This window comes from Cebidichthys violaceus, unplaced genomic scaffold (genome assembly GCF_023349555.1).
Source record: "Cebidichthys violaceus isolate CVI_PGR_0920_01 unplaced genomic scaffold, fCebVio1.0.p SCAF_7, whole genome shotgun sequence".
NCBI lineage: Eukaryota > Metazoa > Chordata > Actinopteri > Perciformes > Stichaeidae > Cebidichthys > Cebidichthys violaceus.
Window position 1 is genome coordinate 9,790,792 of NW_027176927.1, and position 6,000 is coordinate 9,796,791.

The 6,000-nt window shown below is 44.0% G+C and overlaps 1 protein-coding gene across 8 annotated transcripts in view; it reads right to left on the reverse strand.

Annotated features, from left to right (window-relative positions):
• Window positions 1-5,068, reverse strand: part of adgrb1a (adhesion G protein-coupled receptor B1a) — a 154,212-nt gene extending 149,144 nt beyond the window's left edge. For 7 of the 8 annotated variants that reach the window (XM_068735116.1, XM_068735112.1, XM_068735115.1 and 4 more), the window contains exon 1: window positions 4,525-5,068. The gene's annotated coding sequence lies outside the window, so the exon portion shown is untranslated. The remainder of the gene's footprint in view (window positions 1-4,524) is intronic. The other variant, XM_068735111.1, reaches the window with a different exon arrangement.
• Window positions 5,069-6,000: the final 932 nt, after the last annotated feature.

Genomic DNA, 6,000 nt, shown 5'->3' on the forward strand with positions numbered 1-6,000 from the left:
AAACAACAAACCAACCACTGTCTCCCCTGTCAGAGTTGCACGCTTGGATCTGCCCATCCATAACTACCATATTCAACGTGGCCTAACAGGAATATGTGAACCAAACACAATCTCTTAATGCTGGGGCTGGTTATGTTGACAAACCAGCAAGAGTGTGCTGGATTTGAAAAATGTTCCAAAAGAGAAACCCAGCCCAGAGTTGTGAACATTTTTCCAAAGAAAGTAGCGAGCAGCACTAGCTCTAAAAGTCGCTAAATCTGGACATAAAGTGGTCAACACTGACAGCCCGTCCCTTCAGGTCTCCCTCCAAAGCCACTCCCTGAAAATGATACTTATGAACGTAAACAGTGAACACGGTTATTGTTGCTCACAGCTGTTAAGCTAGCAGCTGGTGGAAGACGCACAATGAGTGCATGCGAGCGCACGCTGGCAGGTAGCCCGTCCAGTGCTGTCGGCATGTAAAGAGAATTTCAACAAATATAACAAAAAATGATTTTGACCGAGATTACCAACCCTAGCTTTAACAACATGCAGCCACCACAGAAACAATTTAACCGTTTAGGCAACAAAACTACGTGGTCAGATTAAGTAAAGAATATATCATTGTTTGGGTTGAGAGAAGTGCGTTTGTTGCATAACTTTTTACGTATCCTAACATCAAATCTAAAATAACGAAACTTTGAACACCAGTCTCCTGGATGAAAGTCCCACGTTTGACCAGCTTGATCCTAACCTAATTCCACATCCTAATTGACTTCCCATTGGAATTGTTTCTGTGTTTTAATCAGACCGACCATTTGTCTACATCTGCATTTGCTCTCGGCAGGCAAGAGTTAACATTTACACAGCCGCTACAGGCGTCACTAAATTCAACACAGGTTGTGTTTAGACATTTCAACAAATGACTCAGAACGAAGGTCACAAAAAAACAAACAGAAACTGGCATTGCCTACTTGCTTGGTGAATATGGTATAATGTCAGCAAAGTTTGAATTGTATCATTGAAAGTACAACATCCCCCCCCCCCCCCCCAGCTAGATGACTACCCTACCAATTACTTGCTACGTCACAAGCACTTCGCATGACTGTTTCAACGACCTGCATCAGCTCACATTAGCATCGGACACAAATTGCATCCTACATATGAATAGCCATTGAAAGCAAACGGCGACTCAGAGTCGAGGGCTGAGGTGTGAATGTAGCCATCGAGGCTCGTCTTGGTAGAGCTTTGTGTCTGTTACATGCTTGTCAGCCAAAGTTCCCGTCTCACTCCGCACATTGGCCAAGCCTCATTAAGCACCCTTCCCAAGCTCCTTGTTTGGACCCTAATTAGGGGAGCCAATGGCGTCGCAGGATCTGGTCAAACTCAAGATCGTCTCCCCACAGTAGTGTCGACAAGCCATTAGGAACTTTCGGGACACGGGGTATTGGCATGTTTCACCTTCAAACTGCCTACGTTGTGTGCATGTGCGTGGAGTGATTGCTTTGCTGCGTGGAGCTCAGAGGCAGCAGGATAGCACTGTCTATCTATGTCACACAGCCCTGTGTCTACAGTCCCTCTCTATCTCGCCTCTAATCCATCTTCTATCATCCTGCCGACCGTCTCCTCGCCGCCCATCTATTCATCAGCCTCTCTTTCAATGACTCCCTCTGTCCCCCCCCCCACCCACCACACACTGTCTCCTCTTCCTCCCTCTGATGTCACAAATCCAGATATGAGGTCCTCTGATAGCACACGGCCTCGGACACTGCGGCCTTGTTTGGAGAGGAGTGATCAGAGAGATGAGAGGGAGGGCGGAGGGAAAGGCGAGGGCGATGGGTATTTTCCGAAGCAGCGGGAGGATGTAAGATGCAGAAACAAAGGAGGACATCTAGGTTATAAAAAAAAAAAAACATGCATGAATGCCTCTGAAAAGGCCTGTGTGTTGTGTCGCCGGCTCGTCTCATCCCTGTGACTCGGAGCCAGCAGTGCCTGTCAGGGCACTACTGTTGAGTCTATTTATGTTTTCCCCTCTCTTTCTTAGCGGATGAAACAGTTGACTGCTAATATTCATACCTGGGGGGGGGACTCTGAACCTGGCGCTGTCCCGGACATGCGTGTGCTGTCACAAGAGCAGACAAGTCCTGTACGCTTGACTCTCCTCAGAGTCTCGTGGCAGGTCTTGCATGGATTGTGGCACTGTGACAAAAACTGCACTTGTTTTTGCTGGAACAAAAACATCAGTGAAAACACCATGAATATCTGAGGTAGGGTTAGGGGGCTGTTTCCTTCATGTGTTTAGGTTGATGTGGGAATCACGTCTGCAGGGCCTTGATTTGAAAATTGAAATATGAATGAGAGGTCAAAAATAGGTTCAAACCACTGGACCGCAAACGTGATACTTTGGGGAACGCAAGCATTTTTTTTTTTTTGCAGGCATCAGAAGCTGCAGTGACATGGGTCCTCCTGTACCTCTGTGATGGAGATGGAGTTTTTACATAGAAAAATGGTTGGATATAACACTATATAGCAGAGCATTACACAGAGGGACACTTTTAGGACATTTTCTTTTATATAATTTCACCTAAAATACATAAAGTATCCCTCACTCTGAACATATATGCACATATAGACTGCCTTTCAGAATTGCAAACCCAAAATAATTCCATTAATCTCAGGTGTGGTAGTTTTAGTGGCTTTTAATAGTCTGTAAATATTGGCATAGTCAACTCTGACGTCTCAAGTTTGCTTTACATGAAAACAAGCAGGTATAACCTACCTATGTGAAAGCGTACATGCATCAAAACAGCATCGACGATCAAACAAAAGCTTCTGCCCATGTATGTTTTTGTACCAGACCTCTAAAAACCACATCCTCACCTGTTGAAACACCCTTTTTCACGACAACGTGGCGTACGACTCTGTGTTCTCAACTCTGTGCCCTTATTATGCTGCTAGAAATCAGCAGCGGTCAGTTCAGCACGTCAGCTAATGGGAATTTAAACTGTCTTATCCATAAGTACGGGCTTGCGTGTTTTTACAGCGCCCCCAATAGCATGATCTGGTAACTTGAACTCATCATTATTACCAGGATATTTTGTCACACAGGGGAACTGCATTACAGATAAAGTAAAATTCATAACAAAAACATTGTTATGAAAGTTTCTCAAACAGCAACCGTCCCTGCCTGACTCATCTTCATCATTTTCCGTGTGCACATTCAGCATTGCCAGTAATTGGACATTAGTGAGTGTTGCAGCAGGAGGCGAGCTGAGGGAGGCTCCTTGCACCAGAAGGGGACAGTGGATGACAAGCCCGTTCTGTGGCGAATGACACTGCTGGCCCTCAGTGGGGGATACCAGGCTGACTGAAAGTGCGCCACAGCAATAGGCTCAAAGCATTCGTCTGCCTACTCCACTGCAAAGAAATCAGCTGCGTGCCTCTGGTCTCTCTCAGATGCACCACCGTGTCTCATCACCATGCATCACCTAGACATTGCTTGAGCACATTCATTCATTTCAGCAGGTTAATCATTATATGCAGCTTTAAAGTTGTAGGTGTGTGGCCAAAAGGGGAAAATAATACGGTGTTTTCTTTCTTTTTTTTTACTCCATCTCTGTTCCAACTCATTGCTCAGCCTGTTAGGACAATAATAAAAAGTCTAATAATAATATCTAGTTCATTAAAATGTGACAAACTCCGACAAGTCATGCATTTGTCTTGGATTTAGAACCCAAAAGTCAAACCCAATTCATAAAAGAATCTTGCATGTAAATGCAGCCGTGCTTACTGGCAAACCTCCACGCTGCTTTGAAAAGGAATCCTCCGAGTTGTGTATCAGTTGGTATTTCACCCAAAGAATCACATCACCTACGGAGGCTGAAAGACACAACGTTTTGACTCAAATCAAAACTTCAGAAACGGGTCTGAGGAACCAATTTGAAAAGTTGAAATGTATATATTTACTGAAATAAATGCAGCTGGGTGTGATTCATGGGCGCGGATGTAATGGGTTGCGCTTGTTCATTCAGAAAAAACAATAATCTTAAATTGCACCCAAGCTGGTATTCCACCCTAGCGCGTGACCAGAGATTCATTAAATTACATGTTTTTTTTAAAAACGAAGTTAGGCAGCACTGTATCCCCGGATCCTCGCGGGCTGACCGTGAAGCCCAGACGGAGACTGTCCACCAGCGTCGCGACTCCCAGAGAACGGACCGGTTGGGTGTGTGACACTTGAAAAATTCAGTGCTACACACCTCAACCCTGACTAAACGCAGACCACATTATAAAGAGGGGCCACAACAGAACAGAATACATCTCCGGAATATGTAGCCTGATAACTTGAAATCAGTCTCCCTGTTGTCTCTGTGAGAACAGACAGAATCACCGCGCAGCTCACCAAAACAAGACGCGGAGAAACAGAACAAGCTGTGCTGATGGCATGTGTGGACAGTAAACTAGAAGCCGAGCACCAGTGTCAGTGACAGGTCAATAAGAGTCAATATGGTTCATTTATATAAAATAAAAAAAGAGAGAATTTACCTTAAGTAAGTTAGCAGTCCCTTTGATTCATACCGTCAGTGGCCAAAGCTCGGTGCGTTCACGGGGCATTCAGCAATCCCAAAAGCCTGTGGATAAGTCCGAGGATAAGTCCACACAACGCCTTATTATAAACGATATCTTAAGTTTTATACTGAGCAGAACAGATGCAACGTTTCTGGGATAAAGAAGAAAAGTCAGAGAGGAGTTCTGAAGGTCCGTTAGATCCCAGTGCGTAAAATGGTTTGAGAAAATCCCCAACGCATTCACCGACAGCTATTTTCTTACATTGTTCCACAACGACACGTCCTCCGCTCCTCTTTTCATTTCGAAAGGGAAACTCCTTTTTTTTCCCACAATAATTGCTGTGTTTGTTATTCCAGAAATTCTAAGATTCGTCTTTTTAATAAAAAAGTTATTCTCCAAAACCTTCGTCTTCAGGTGACACGGTCTTCCAGGTGAATGCGAAGGTTTAACGGAGCGACAAATCGAAGAGTGCTCGCGCGCGTCTCGGGAACCGCCGTCCCCAGCTCGCGGCTCTGGAGCGTCCTTGTCTGTCTGTGTGTGTGTCCGCGCGCAGCAACAGCCGGATTCCTTATTTGGAAGCCCGGGGCTCGCGCTGCTGTCAAGAGAGTCGAGTTGTAGCAAAATGACTTCCAGCTAAATCTTTCAAAATAAAAAAAAATACATAATTGGGGGGTGGGGTAAAGCAGCACTAAAACACAAGGAGAATAATATCAACGTTAATTTAACCACAAATCACGTTTATTCAAAAGTCACAGTTCAGAAAAATACTTTAAACAAAGAACAAATTCCCATTTAACTTTTAACATAATTTTTTTGTTTGTTTATCATTTGTATTATTATTATTATTATTATTATTATTATTATTATTTTCAAACGCCTTTCAAACTTTGAAAATGAAAAGAGTAGATGTGTGGATGTGGTGTATTAAAAAACACAATGCATGTTTTCAAAACCACCAGACACTGGGATAGACAGCCTGCTCATTTAATAAGCTAGGGTGGTTCAAAGTTAAATTTCTGAATAATAACATTATTATAATAACTGTTTGTGTTTTATGAAACGTGAGAAAGTTAGCACTTGTGTGGTCCAGCCTTTGTTTCTGTTGTACATTACAGCAGTACTGACAAAATTATAATAAAAACAGCATTCAATAAACAGAGGCTTCCCCTTGGGACTGCTTTTATTTTGAAGGCCAAATTGCCCATATTTCCTGCCAGATTGTACCTTTGCTGTGGTCAAAGCTGAGGGGCTTCCTCTCCTCACCCATCAGCCCCCTCTTCTGGAGTCAAACAGCGTCAATTGGATGTCGTGTCAGGTCCGTGGCACCACCTACGTTCACCACACAAAGAGGACACGTTAAGAATAAATAGCCTCAACACAGGGTTTGTACAGGCTGTAGAGCGGCATTCTAAGTCAGTGATGCACCAGTCTCTGTGGTGGAGACAACATCAG